The following is a 15278-nucleotide window of genomic DNA, read 5'->3' as shown; positions in this document are numbered from 1 at the left end:
ATCTTATTAACTTCTTTATCTGTATCTCTTGAATAACTTAAGGGAGTATAACAGTCCTTCTGATTTAGATTGACTTGTTGCTATTGAAACTTTTTTTTAATCAAAATTATTCTAAAGCTTTACACCAGGTCAGATTGTTCTTGGCTGATTGGGGCAATAGTAGGTATTATAATTAAAAGTGAAGAAACAACTTAGATCAGAATAAAAAATTTTCCCTGGCTCTTTTACGTACAGGAAATCATAGATTATTCTTTTCCAAAGGGTAAAAAAACAATCTTGTGTGAGTAATAAGACAAATTTTTACACAAATAACCAATAACATGAGCTAGGCAGATGTTTATAAATTCTTTCACTTGTGCCATTTCTCTGGGAAGTTATTCAATTTAGGAAAAAGAAAATCATTTAAAGTGCAAGAGAATAGATGCTTTGCTCTTGGGACCTTATTATAATATGCCAGAGACAAAGTTCAAGTCATTCTTATTGTTAATAAGCCTAAACTGTAAAATCATGAATAGTGTGATAGATTCTTTTGGTTGCAGAAAGATCCACCTATAACCAGCTTCTGTGATAAGAGGAAATTGACAAGTTATTATAAAATTACTGGTCATGGTATGGAACTCTTTTCTCTACCTCTCTCTCCCTTCAGACTAGATTTCTGTGCTTCCCGGGTAGCTATGAGAGAAAACGTGGCTGACAAAATATACCAACCCATCCTCCGTTTAAGAAAGTACCTCAATCAAGTCCCAATTCTTAATTCCTGCAAATGAATCTCAGGTTGTTCCAGTTTGAATCAGGGTTTCAACCTCTGATTCAATCAACTTTAGCAGGGGCTGGGTCGTTTCATACAAATGGGGGTTAAAGGTGCACTGCTGGTACAGTTCAAGAAAAACACAATATACAGTAATAAACAAGGGTAAGAACAATGTTAGCATTAAAGCCTGGAAAAGTAAGCTTGCACAATGATGAATCAACCACCTTAACTAAAATTATGTAGTAATCTGGCTGATTAGCTGTCAGCTTTAGTAGCATATTACACACAATGTCAATGAGCTACTTAAAGAGCCAGGTTAATGTACTAGTTGCATCATTGGCCTCAGACAACTCACAACCACGAGGAAGATTCCCAAGGAATGGCTCATCCATCTACCTATCCATCTGTCTGTCTCTGTCTCTATCTCTAGCTGATCCACTATTTTGTGTTGCCGCACAGGCTCTGAATTGTTTAGCTTTAGGGCACTCAGTTCACAAAGACTGTGATGTGTATATCATCTTCTGGTTCTACTGTACAGCAGTCCTCTTCATATGACAGAACAGTTAAAGGCTTTCATATTTTGTTATGTTTTTTGTGCTGTAACCTACTTCTCCAACTACATTGCAAACTTGTGGAGGCCAGGGGTCATGTATTACTGTATTAGTTATGTATTGGAGCATAACAAATTACACAGAAACTTAGCATCTTGAAACAACACTTATTTATTCTCTCACCCAATTTCTGACTGTCAGGAATCTGGGAGCAGCTTAGCTAGGAGCTTCTGGCTGAAGAGATCTCAAGAGGTTGCAGTCAAGCTGTCAGCCAGAGCTGCAACCTCGTGGCAGTCATCTGATGGGCTGACCAGAACTAGAGGATCCACTTCCAAGATGGCTCGCTCAGATTGCTGTTGGCAGAAGCCTCTGTTCATCACCGCGTGGGCTTCGCAGGGCTGCCTGTGTGTCCTGACGAATTTCAGCTGTTCTCCCTAGAGCCAGTGATGTGCACTCATGAGAAGGAGAGGGGAGAGCACCACCGGGCCTTTTTATGACTTAGTCTCCAAAGTCACACACCACAACTTCTGCTTTATTCTTGTTGGTTAGAAGCAAGTTATTAAATCCATCCTCAAGGGGAGGGAAATTAGGCTCCACCTCATAAAGGAAGGACTATCAAAGAATTTGTGGACATGTTTTTAAAGCTGCCATTGATTTTCTAATGACATCTTCAGAGTTCACCTTTGAGCCAGTACTCAATTTTTAGTTTTCTGATTGATTGCATTGTACAGTTCAACAAAGTGAGGTAGAAGACAGTGATATTGTGATTTATAATAAGAAATATGTATTTTGTCTTCATCCCATTTCTGGCACAGAGTTCCTTTAGTGATGAGAGCAATGTTATGTTAATGAGGTGAAAACTACCCCCTTATCCTAAGGATGACAACAGGGAAGGAAGAGGGCCTGCAGGTTGAGTCAATCACTAATGGCCAATAACTTAGTCTTGCCTTGTAATTAAGCCTCCTTAAAAAACCCAAAAGGAGAAGATTGGAAGAGCTTCTGGGTTGGCGAACACAGGGAGATTCAGGGAGAATTGTGCTCCTGGAAAGAGTATGGAAGCTCTGCTCCCTTTCCCATACTTTGCCCTGTGAGTCTCTCCACCTGGCTGTTCCTGAGTTATATCCTTTTATAGTAAACCTGTGATCCAGTAAGTAAAATGTTCCTCTGAGTTCTATGAGCCACTCTAGCAAATTAATTTTACCCAAGAAGGAGGGGGTTATTGGAACCTCCAGTCTGTAGCCGGTTGGCCTGAACTACAGGTGACAACCTGGCTTTGCTATGGCATCTGAAACGGAGTCCAGGGGTTGGGGTGTGGAAACAGTCTTGTGGGACTGAACCCTTAACCTCTGGAATCTGATATTCTCTCCTGGTAGATAAAGTGTCAAAATTGAATTCATTTGTAGGACACCCAGCTCATATCCCCAGGGAACTGGTGGTGGCATGGGGCAACCCCTCACGCCCATTGTAAACTGGGTGCTCAGAACACCAAAAAGAGTAAACCAAGATCAGAGCTCAAAATACCTGCTCTTGTTTCAACTTTCTAGAAAAGTGTTTAATTTACATGTGTGTTATTTAATCAAATATATTGATTACTTATGCATTTATTAATACATTTATCCTTTCCTTTTAAAACCATAATTGAGCCCAGACTCTAACCCAGAACAATTAAATCAGAATCTCTTAGAGTAAGGACTTGGTATTGGCAGTTTTATATAATTTCTCCAGTGATTCTAATATACAGCTAGCAACAAGAACCACTGAGCCCAATAGTAATTTTGGATGTCTTTTTCAGCTCCAATTTTCCATGATTTATTCTCTTCCATAATGGTCTTCTGACGTTATAGCAGGTCCCTCACACAAGACCTATACAAGATGGATGCATATAGGACCCAAGGAGGTCCAAGAGACAGTACAGGAAAAGATAATAGGTATTTCTCCATTCCCTGGCATATGGTGTGTCTTTAGCTCTTTGGATATGTGAAAAACACATTCCCAATTGCTAACTCTTTTCTTTGATTGACAGAATGCCTTGGATACCACTTGTATCTGCTTCTATAGCTAGATTGTAACTAAGATTATAACTAAATGAGGCACGGAATTTCCTTCAGCTGGGGTAGGAACAGGAATTCAAGAGACCAGAGAGGACCCCTCAGAGATTCATCATAAGGGAGGACTTGGTATGCCTTAGATATTTTTCTTGGAGTTTGCTGGCTCAACGTGTAACTAAATAATTGCCTGCTTTATATAAACACGGCACCCGAGGGTAAAGATAGAGGCATCAGCTTCCTTCTTCCATGTTTCTATATACAGAGCTTTGACAAAGTCATTTCTCTTTTGCTGGCTACAGACTTCTCATCTGGGTGGAGCTGAGCTCACTGAAAGCAGGGTTATTTTGAAAATAGCACACCTATAATTGAAAAGGATTTCTTAAATCCTTTTATGATCTATCTTTTTTCTATGGCCTCTTACACCATCCAAAATCAAACCAGCTGAATCCAGAACCCAGGTGGCAGCTGTTCAGGCCTGGCCCCCAGCACCCTTAGGACTCAGGGTGTGACTCTTCAGTGAGATCAGACGTAACCCATGAGGCATCTCTGGCTACTTTCTAATTATTTCCATTGCAAAAGGCCCTCAGTTATTTGATGAATCATGTCATTTTTATTGAAAAGTAAACCAAGGGTGATAAAAGACCTATGGCCACACACACAAGAATCATGGGTTCATAACTGGGATCCAGAGGAAGAAAATCTGTACATACTCACTGTATATTTGGGTTTGGGGCACCAAGAATTGTGACCAGAAGGCAAGGGTCAGATCATCTATACCACACATTTCAGCAACAGTAGGGATTATGGTTCCTTTCTTTCTTTCTTTCTATTTATTTATTATTTATTTATTTTTGGCTGCGTCAGGTCTTAGTTGCAGCACGCAGGCTCTTTGTTGTGGTGCGCGGGCTTCTATTTGTGGCGTGTGGGTTTTCTCTTCTCTAGTTGTGGCGTGGGCTCCAGGGTGCGTGGGCTCTATAGTTTGCGGCATGCAGACTCTAGTTGAGGCGTGCAAGCTCAGTACTTGTGGCGCGCGGGCTTAGTTGCCCTGCAGCATGTGGGATCTTAGTTCCCTGACCAGGGATCGCACCCGCGTTCCCTGCATTGGAAGGTGGATTCTTTACCACTGGACCACGAGAGAAGTCCCGGTTTGTTTCTTTTTTTTAAACAAGGAGCTATCTTTGGCTAAAGATAGATTGATACACATCTGATTTTTAAAAATTATTCCTTGTTTCAATTGCCTTGTTATAATAACATAATATAATAATTACTGATTACTAGTAACATACCGGGCACTGCTTCATGTTTTTTTCTATATTTCATCTTACAGAATCCTCCTAACTTTTCTAAAAGCTATTTACTCGATCATTCCTGTGTTAGAGAAGAGGAAACTGAAACCTAGAACAATTGAGATCTTTACCCAATAGTAATTTCCACCTCAATCTTTTCCTCTCTGTCCTCTTCTAGCTTTCTTTCTGTTCCACCCTAATATTTGTTTTTGTTTTTGTCTTTTTTCCTTGATTCTTCTTTTCCCTGCCACTTGACTCTCTGGGCTTCAGGAGCAAGAAGTTCAATTTCAGAAGCATAAATGTTGAACTCACATAAAAAAAGATAAGAACAACCCAAGTTGAGGTGAAATTGCTGTGCAAAGAGGGGGAAGAAGCCAGGTCATCAGTGCAAGGATTTTCTCCTGACCCAAGCCCTCCCCTCGTTGCTGTCTTGAGAAGAAGTTGACTCGCTCACCTGACAGCCAAAACAAGTTTGCTAAGGAGGGAGAAGTGAGCACAGGAGCCTTACAACACTTGCCGCACCTGCCACCCACTTACTCAGAGAGCAGGAGGGTAAACATCACCTCAACTGGTGTAGCTGCAATTCAGCTCTTGACGCTGGGGGCCATGCACCCCAAGGAATCTGGAGGACTCAGATATGTAGATATAGAAATTTTAACCATAATAACGTCTTACATTTGTATAACCTCTTTACAAAGAATGGTCTCACATGTCATCTCATATCATCACTTACATATTTTATTCATGAATGTGTATGTGAAGTTTGAGATTAAAGTGAGGATGTTATTCCCCTAAAATAGCTTGAGACATTGATTTAAAAAAAAATCCTGTCTTTATTATCCATTTTAATAGTTTTCTGATGCAGTTTCATGAAACACAGAAAGGACTTGGTGGCACAAACTAGAACTATCTCTGGAGACATCTGTGTAAGGAGCTATGGGTAATTCCTGCATATATGCAAGTCAGCAGTATTCCATTGAAATAGTCAATCCACTGGCTCTGTGTGAGACCTCTCCCTACAGCCTCCCAGAAGTCTCCACTGATTTTTTTTTTTTATAAATTTATTTATTTTATTTTTGGCTGCGTTGGGTCTTCGTTGCTGCACATGTGTTTTCTCTAGTTGCGGCGAGCGGAGACTGCTCTTTGTGGCAGTGCACAGGCTTCTCACTGCAGTGGCTTCTCTTGTTGAGGAGCACGGGCTCTAGGCTTGTGGGCTTCAGTAGTTGTGGTGCATGGGCTTCAGTAGTTGTGGCACACAGGCTCAGTAGTTGTGGCTCGCGGGCTTAGTAGCTCCGCAGCATGCGGGATCTTCCTGGACCCGGGATCAAATCCATGTACCCTGCACTGGCAGGTGGATTCTTAACCACTGCACCACGAGGGAAGCCCCTCCACTGATTTTCTACACAGATCATGAACAGGAGAGATCTTAAAGTTACAAAGACTTGGAAAGACTTATTTTTATGGAAAATTGAGAAACTGGATTTAGAGAATGAACCTAAGGGTTTAATTAATCTTCACAGTCAGCTTGTGACCTTTCAATGTATTGATGTCTCTAGGATCTGTGAAGGGCACTGGCATGAGATTAATACACTCCCCTTAATCCCTACCTCAAGGGGATTTTTGTTTCGCTTCCTGTTCCCAGCAGCCCTGCACTCCTGCCAGCAGTCCCAGCCCTTCCCAGAGGTGTTTTATCAATGGAAAGAACCAAACGGTAATTCCTACCAGGCTCTGGAATTTCCAGATGCACGCAGAACTTTTATCATTATATATAATACAAACTTGGGAAGCCCTCACAGCTCCTAGAAGCAACACCCATTTAGAAAGGTAAACTGATTTGTTTCCAGCCCAAGCAGGTAGTTTCAGTTAGAGCTCTGCTAATCGGGCAAATAAGCATTTTAATCAGTCAACATATAAAATGTGTAATAATAAAAGTAATATATATAAAACATATTTACTTTTATAGAGTGAATATAAAATTTATCATTTAAAGCAAGACACTTAAGATCAAGAGGGACCACTAATAACAATCACACCAGGACAACAGATATAAACCTGGACTGTCCCAGGTAAATTAGGACATGTGGGCAACCCACCCATCAGTGAATATTTAAAACAGTTTTTCTCTGTTTCTCATAATATTTTTATTACAGTGGAGTGTGGCAAGGATCTTCACTTTCTTTTTTATACTGAGAAGTGGATTTGTTCTAATTTCTTGAAAAATAATCCTACATTCTAAGTCTCAGCTAATCTGTTCATCGTATAATTGACTTCTGTGAAACTGAGCTGTAGGTTTCCCACATATATTTCTGTGAACCCTTCAGAAGATTATTTTAAAATACCTGCAGTCCTTCCCCTGATTTCAACATTTATTCAAAGACTTTTAGTTTTATTTTGAACAAATTCAAAGTTTATTTTGGAAGTAAAGTGTCAGTTTTTCCCTAAAATGCTCCAATTTTTAGAAGAGCAATGGACTCACCTTTGGGAGGAACTTTGAGTACCTGAGTATATCAGCAATTTACTGGTCATCAAATGTTATAAACTAATTCTCCAGCCCCCGCCCCATGGGTCACTTACCTGCCTAATTTATATATAGATGTAGATGTAGAAATATAGAGACAGATACATACATTCTATTGGGCCTAGGTCAGACAAACACACAGGGAAAATCAGTTTGAACATCCTAGATTTTAAGAGGGCTCATTTGGCTACATTTCCAATTTAATTTTATTTAACAGTGTGTTATGTATTTTTTCTCCTGCTGTACACATTTTTGTAAGCTTTCTCAAATTCTTTGGAACTAGGTAGAGTACCAAAAAACAATCACAGAGTTGTGACAGAGGGTGTGAAAGCAGGGGGGGTTAGAACTGGTAAATTCAGAGGTTTAAGCAATGGCTAGTTAGGGACAAAAATGACATGGTACCTGCAAGAAATGGAGAGGATTCCTAGCACATGGGTCCTCCAGGTTGCATTATGAGGTGTTTTTAATTTACCTATTTTTCTCTCCTGTATTAGCATCCAAATATTAGTTTCCATTTTTGCATTAGTTGACATAGTTGCTTAAGGTAAGGGCACTACTCTAAGGGATTTCTGGAATACCTGTTTTCCAATAAAATTATCAGTTATTTATGAACATTCTAGAATCTAACTTGTTGGTATTGGGAAGTATTCTGGATTTTTTTGAGCAAGAAATAACATGATAAAATATGCTTTAGAAAGATTGGGCAATGAATAAAATAACATTTACATAGTGCTTGCTCTGAACTGAGCACAATAAGTATTTTATATTGATTATATCACTGAATTTTCAAAACAATATATGTAAAGTAGATACTTTTATAATACCCATTTTCCAGGTGAAAAAATAGGATCTATTTGTATTGAAATAACTTGTCCAAGTTCATGTAACTATAAAAAGGTGGGGTGTGTCAAACCTCTGCAAGTAGTGCTGAAGGTTGTTTGATCATCCACTATACTATCAAGACTAGATTGACTAGAAAAAGATACTGAAAGCAGGAAAATGATGTAACTGACTATTGCAATAGTCCAGACACAAGAGGATGAGGCAAATGGAAGGGGTTGGCAGTAAGGGAAGTGTTACAAAGGGAGAAATAGTAGGATTGTGATGTTCCATGGATTTGTCAGGTTATAAAGAGGGCACTAGATATGATTAGCTTGATTAATAGTAATTAATCGACACTGATAAACTAGTAAACATTGATAAAAGAGTAGAGGTTTTTTGTTTGTTTGTTTCCTTTCAATCTTTATTCCATGCATATACTTTTTTTTCCATAAATTTTGAGTCATATCATATACAATGTTTTATTTCTTAGCCTTTTTTTAAAGATATAATTTACCTTAGCATAAAATTCATAACGTAACATTTACCCTTTTAAAATGTACAATTCAGTGGTTTTAAGTATATTCACAGAGTTGTTCAGCTATGATCATAATCAATTTTAAAACATTTTCATCACTCCAAAAAGAAACTCTTGTACCTATTAGCAGTCACTCCCCCAGACCTTGGAAGCCACTAATCTACTTTATGTCTCTTTGCTTATTCTGGACATTTCATATAAATGGAATCATACAATATGTGGACTTTTGTGACTGACTTTTTCACTCAGCATAATGTTTTCAAGGTTTATCCATGAGTAGCATGTATCAGTACTTCATTCCTTTTTTGGCTGAATAAGATTCCGTTGTATGGATATACCACTTTTTACCTATCCATTCAGTAGTTATTAGACATTTGGATTGTTTCTACCTTTTGACTATTGGGAATAATGCTGCTCTGAATACATGTACCAGTTTTTTGTGAATATGTCTTCAGTTCCCTTGGGTATATACCTAGGGGCAGAAATGCTTGGTCATATAATAACTCTGTTTAAAATTTTGAGGTATCTCCAAACTATTTTCCAAACTGACTGCACCATTTTCATACTGTTGTACAGGCTGCTTTTTTTTTTCGAGAGAGAAAAAGATGGAAATGATAAATGTATTTCCCACATCAAATTTTAGTTACTAAACCATTTAGGTTCTTACTGAAGAGCAGAGGTTTTGCTAGGTGGGGGAATAACTCCTCTTTGGACGTTTTGAATTTAAAGGATATCTAGAATAAACAAAGATATTTGATATATTGATATTGTTTGCAAAGCAAAACTAAATACCCAAATGAATGTTTGCTGGACTTCCCTACAATATTTTACTTCATTAAGAGGAAATCCTGTTGGTAGGACTTATGGGATGTCTAACAAGAACCATATAAAAGAAGTATGATAATTTTGTTGCAGAAATAACAGGCTCTTGAGAACTTAAATAACTTGTTCAATATCACACAACTTGTAAATAACCAAACCTTTTGTGTTCCTTTGGTTATCAATAATAAGTCAGAATACTTACCACCAATGATGATTTTCAACCCCTTAGGCAAGGAGAGCTCAAAGTGTGAAGAGGACAAGGGAAGGAATGAACAAATGACAGACTGATGAATGAATGCATGGTATGTAAATTACAGGAAGAAAGAAATTCTCACCACTTGGAATTTACTTTTCCCGCTTTTCCACTAAACCCTGTAGGTTGTTTTTTTAAAAAACATTACTCAAAATTTAACCTTGGTTTCTTAAATCTTTCTAAATGGAAAATCATTTGCCTCTTATCCCTTTGTTGTTGTTTAGCAACCCTTCATACACAGAATGTAATCTCAAGATATTTCTGGGCAGGCGCGGGTCATGTGACCGGAAGGGCTCCTGACGGACGCCGTCCCTCCTCGGCGCGGCCTGAGCGCCCGGCCCGACCCCCGCCATGGGGTGCTGCTACAGCAGCGGGAACGAGGCCTCGGACCAGGACCGAGAGGAGCGGAAGCTGCTGCTGGACCCTAGCAGCCCACCCACCAAAGCCCTCAACGGAGCCGAGCCCAACTATCCCAGCCTGCCTTCCGCTCGCACCGACGAGCAGGCGCTGCTCTCCTCCATCCTCGCCAAGACAGCCGGCAACATCATCGACGTGTGTGCTGCAGACTCCCAGGGCACGGAGCAGCACGAGGGCGTGGACCGGGCGAGGCAGTACGGCACCCGCCTGGCTGTGCTGAGCAGCAGCCTGACCCACTGGGAGAAGCTGCCGCCGCGGCCGTCCCTCAGCAGCCAGCCTCACCGAGTGCTGGCCAGCGAGCCTGTCCCCTTCGCCGACTGGCAGCACGTCTCCAGGATAGCTGCTTATGCCTACGGTGCACTTTCTCAGATCCGCGTGGACGCACAAGAGGAGCTGGTTGTGCAGTTTGCGATTCCATGAAGAGAGGGGGCCCCTGGGCAGCTCTTCCTCTCCTCTCTTCACTCCGTCTCCACCCTGCCTCCCCTGGCCCCCAGCCTCACTGTGGCTTATACAGTATCCTAACCTGCTACTAATCGCAGAAGAAAGTGGAGGAGGAGAAGAGTGAGGCGAGGAGCCTGAGCAAGTGAGGATGGAACAAGGGAGGGTAGAACCATTTGGGACTGGCCTTCGAAGCCCTGGCCAGGGGTGGGGTGGGGGGGTCACAGGGACAGGGCCTGGTAGGTCTTCACCGTCACTGGGAAGGTGGAGGCGCCGGTGTGAGGGTGGTCACTAGGGGGCCTCTTCGGACCCCCTGCCCACCCTTTCTTGGCCTCACTCCTGTCCCCCTCTCCCTGACTTGGTGCTCACATGCACCTCACGAGGGCTTGTGACCAGGGTCTGGATGAGCTTGAATTTGAATGAACTGAGTTTGTATTTCTAGCACCCTGGGTTTTTACATATTTGGGGTTTTTCTGTTTTGGTTTGGTTTGGTTTGCCACCCTCGATAAAGGAAGTGTATCTGTCTGAAAAAAAAAAGATATTTCTGCTTAGAGCCTATATCGATGTTGGGCTTGGTCTCCTTTAGGAAATACTGCTGTCCCAAAGGATTGGGCAGCAACTTTCTGTCTTCACTTTGTTCAGAAATTCATGCTAGGCCATATTTTATGGTTCACTGGACGAACATATCTAGGACACTGCCTGTGTCTTTGTATCTGTATGCAGGTTTGCTTATCTTTTGGCTTCTAAAGCACTAGTTGTGGGAACAGGTTTCTTTCTGCTAACTAAATCTTGACTGGTGAACTCCTCTTTGTTTGGAGGTATTTTAATCCTTTCCAAATAGATATTAATTTACCTAGTTGATTGACTGGAGTTAAAATTCAACTGCAAAGTGAGAGCAGCTTGTTCTCTTCCTTCTGACAGATTCATGTCCATCGGAGTACATAATCTTCAACAAAAGATGACCAACCCATGAGGTGACTCTGAAGATTAACAAGGTTTGGCAATGTTTATACAACTTTTTAAGCTCTGATTGGAAAAGTGCTTTGGTGACCATAAAAAGTTGATCTTAATCTGTCTATGCTTAGAATAAGAATCGTCTTTCACATATTCAACTTTTTTCCAAAGGTAGTTTGCATTAGCAAGTTGCTGTTTTCCAAAAAGGTCAATCTGTGTTTGAGACCAGTTTAAATTATAGTTGGTGTGAATTCAGTTGTTCCCTGGAACAGGGGTCCTCAAATTTTAGCATGCCTGCAATCACCTGGAGGGCTGGACCTGGGCCCCAGAGCTTCAGATTCAGCAGGTCTAGGAAGACGCCCAAAATGGTGCATTTCTATCAAGTTCCCAGGTGAAGTGGATTCTCCTGGCACCAATACTTTGAGAACCACTGCCCTGGGAATTGCACACTCCCACCAGTGGGACTGAGAGCAAAAACATCCAAGGGAAGTTGTGTAAACTTCTCCAGAGAGGTTCATATGTGGTCATTTTAAATTAGATCTGGTTTTTGTTTGTTTTCTTATCGTTTGTATATTATTTGTCTTGGAAGGGAGCTATGAAGGAAAAAAAAGATGGCTTCTAATACTCGTATCTAGTTCTTTTGTTACTTGATCGAATTTCTATCAATGCCCGCTTCTAAATCCAGTATCTCCACTCACGTCTTCTCCCTCCACCCAAAACAGAACAAAACAAAGCAAAAATCTAAACTGAATGTTGTCTCTTGCCAGCACTTAAAAAGTTAACAACAGCGCCAAACAGAATCGCTCAGGTCAGTGGAGGGTAAAACCAGCATTTGGAAATTCTGTGAGAACACAAATAGTTTAAACTGTAGAAGAGGCCTGAGGAAATTACAGAGGGAAAACTTGCCGTCCAAGGTTCCAGTTGCCAAGGAGTTTGTGTAGGTTGCTGGAGACCTCACCCCTCCATGGCTCCTCTGTGACTCACTGTGTCCCTGGGAAGCCTCAGATTCAGCAACCAGAGAGAACTCAGAAACTCTGCCTTTGATCTCACTGGGATGCTCCAGAGAGCTTGGTTTCTAAAACATGGATGTTTCTGATCAAATAGATGGTAGCAGAGCCAGTACTCTGATTCCTAGAAATCAGTTTGGTTCTGGCCCAGGTGCAGAGGTTGAGATTAGAGAAAGCTGTGTCATGTGTCCCACTGCAGTAGCAGGAGAGAGGCAGGCAGGGTTAGAACACACTTGGATCCAGTTTAGATGTCTGGTTCGGTTTGGTACATCAAAGTCACTCTTGTTATGTTCTTGGAATCCAGCTCCCAGACTCCCCTGTTTTGGACTTGGATGGCCTCCTGCAGGTAGAAACTCCCACCCGTGAAACAGTTTTTCTTTCTGGATACATCTTATTCTTTGCCATTTCACATTTGCCCTTGCTGGTCCAAATCCAATACTAACCAGAGGCAAATATGTCAGTTGTCTTTTCCACAGCAACAAGGAGAGTATAACCTAATGCTGCAGTGCTTAATCAAACTTTTTCTGGGTTTACATGAGTGCTTCTGACACTTCAGCGTGCTTGTAAATTATCTGAGGATCTTGTAACGTAGATTCAGTAGGTCTGGGTTGGGGTCTGAGATTCTGCATTTCTAACAAACTCCCAAGTGCTGATGCTGCTGTTCTGAAGACCAGGCTTTGAGCAGCAAAGGGATTAGTTCTCAACTTGGGCTCCTCAATAAGATCACCCTGAGAGGGTGTTTGTTTGCTCTTTCTTGAGACCAATACCCAGGTACCCAGAGATTTGATTTGACTGCTCTGGAGTAGGGCCTAGTAGCTTTTAAAGAACTTCCTAAGTGATTTATTATGCAACCAGGATTGATAAGACAAATAAATTAATGTTTCTCAAACTATTGAGTAGCAATCATTAGTGGGTCGGAATCAGAAATAACATTAGAAATATTGTTTAAGTGAAACGTAATGTGTTCTACTGTGTTCTGCTCAATTCTTAGTGTAAAGATTGTTTTGTGAAACTTTTCAGCTGTGTGTCTGTGTGAATATATAGCTCTCAGTGTAAAATATATTACTGAGGGGGCTCCCCTGGTGGCGCCGTGGTTAAGAATCCACCTGACAATGCAGGGGACGTGGGTTAGAGCCCTGGTCCTGGAAGATCCCACATGCCACGGAGCAACTAAGCCCGTGCACCACAACTACTGAGCCTGCACTCTAGAGCCCACGAGCCACAACTACTGAAGCCTGCACACCACAACTACTGAAGCCCGCACACCTAGAGCCTGTGCTCCACAGCAAGAGAAGCCACCGCAATGAGAAGCCTGCGCACCACAACGAAGAGTAGCCCCCGCTTGCCGCAACTAGAGAAAGCCCGCGCACAGCAACGAAGACCCAACACAGCCATAAATAAATAAATTAAATATATTACTGAGGATTACAGTCCTCAAATTTCAAAAATTTGAAAGTTTCTATTGCAACTACTTAACCCTGCCATTATAGTGTGAAAGAAGACATTGGTAACAAGTAAATGAATGGGCATTGTTGTGTGAAATTTGTATTTCATACTAATTTTTACATATCACAAAATATTTTCTATTGTGCTTTTCAACCATTTAAGTATATAAAATCATTATTAGCCCATGAGCCCTGTGTAGATTGCCTACCCTGATTGAGATATCTTCTTGGTTTTGACTTTCAACTTGATGCAGTTATAACCAATTGCCTGAGACTTGGTCCCAGAATAGCCTATTATGGTTGGCTACTTCATCTTTTTATTTTGATTAAAAACACCTGGAGTTAGACATGCGGCCTTTTGTGGTGGTAGTAATAATAATTGTTGTTGTTAAAACAAAATAGTATTTTGGGCTTTAAAAATCTATGTCAAAGCCCTATGTTAAATATGGCAAAGTAGTTTTGGCAAAGAAGACCTGAATCACTGGATAGAACACGTGTGCTCACACTTTGTGTAGCAACATTTCACTTTGATAATGAAATCCCAACACCTCCCTTAATAAACTGGCAGTTTATCATAAGGAATAGATCTAAAAGGGTGTGCTTTGCAAATGCACAATTGATGACTACTAAATGCAGGTAAGTTCCTTACCAGAAAACATGATTTTTTCATACTATTTACAGGGAAGTTTTCTTGAACAGAAAACGAAACAATTTCAATGAAAGCCGTGGTTGAAACACCCTTCCCTTTTCTCAGTTACTTGGCATATTGTACATTTTGTAGTAACCTGTTATTGGATTTTACTTTAAGCCATTCAAGGGACCAGAGATAAAAGCCCGTTGGGTACTTTTTGGGGTGAGGGAGAGTGTTCCCCTTATTTTGGCTACAATAATAAATACTTAATGATTGCCCACTGTGTGCCCGGTACTCAGCTCAGCCCTTGAAGATATGGAGATATGTTAAAAAGTAATAGACCACGACTTCTGAATTCATAGAGTTTACAATCTCATGGCAGAGGCAGCTCTTGGGCAGTTACAGATAAATCTGTAATTACCAACCATGATAAAATTAAATGTAAGTGCTGTAAAGAGAATGCATCAGGGAGACTCAGTTTTGCTGAGGTGTTTCACGGGAGGCATCTTTGAAGAGTGACATTTCAGTCAAGGCCTAAAAGAAGCAGCAGTTACTCAGGACAAGAATGAATTTTCCCCAGACTGGGAAGATCCTATATGAAAACTCTGAAGGGAGAGGCAGGTGGAAGTTTCAAAGGGCTGTGAGGCTATTGCAGTTAGAACGCAGAGAGGTTGGAGGAGAGCTCTACAAGCTGAAACTGTAGAAGTAGCAGAGCCAGACCACACAGGGCCTGGTGGCCAGGTAAGAATAGTGTCCTTTATTCTAAGGGCAATGAGAACTAATCTTTAAGGACTTTTATA

General features: G+C 41.0%; 1 pseudogene across 1 annotated transcript in view; it reads left to right on the top strand.

Annotated features, from left to right (window-relative positions):
• LOC309658994 (ragulator complex protein LAMTOR1 pseudogene) overlaps positions 1 to 15278 on the top strand; it is a 28318-nt pseudogene extending 13040 nt beyond the window's left edge. The window contains exon 1 of the transcript in view: positions 1 to 15278. This exon is cut by the window's left edge and continues 13040 nt beyond it. The product of the transcript in view is annotated as a ragulator complex protein LAMTOR1 pseudogene (transcript).

Source organism: Balaenoptera physalus, assembly GCF_965194825.1.
Source record: "Balaenoptera physalus genome assembly, chromosome: 3".
NCBI classification, from domain to species: domain Eukaryota; kingdom Metazoa; phylum Chordata; class Mammalia; order Artiodactyla; family Balaenopteridae; genus Balaenoptera; species Balaenoptera physalus.
Note: the sequence above shows the minus strand (reverse complement) of the source record. Positions and strands in the feature narration are given on the sequence as shown.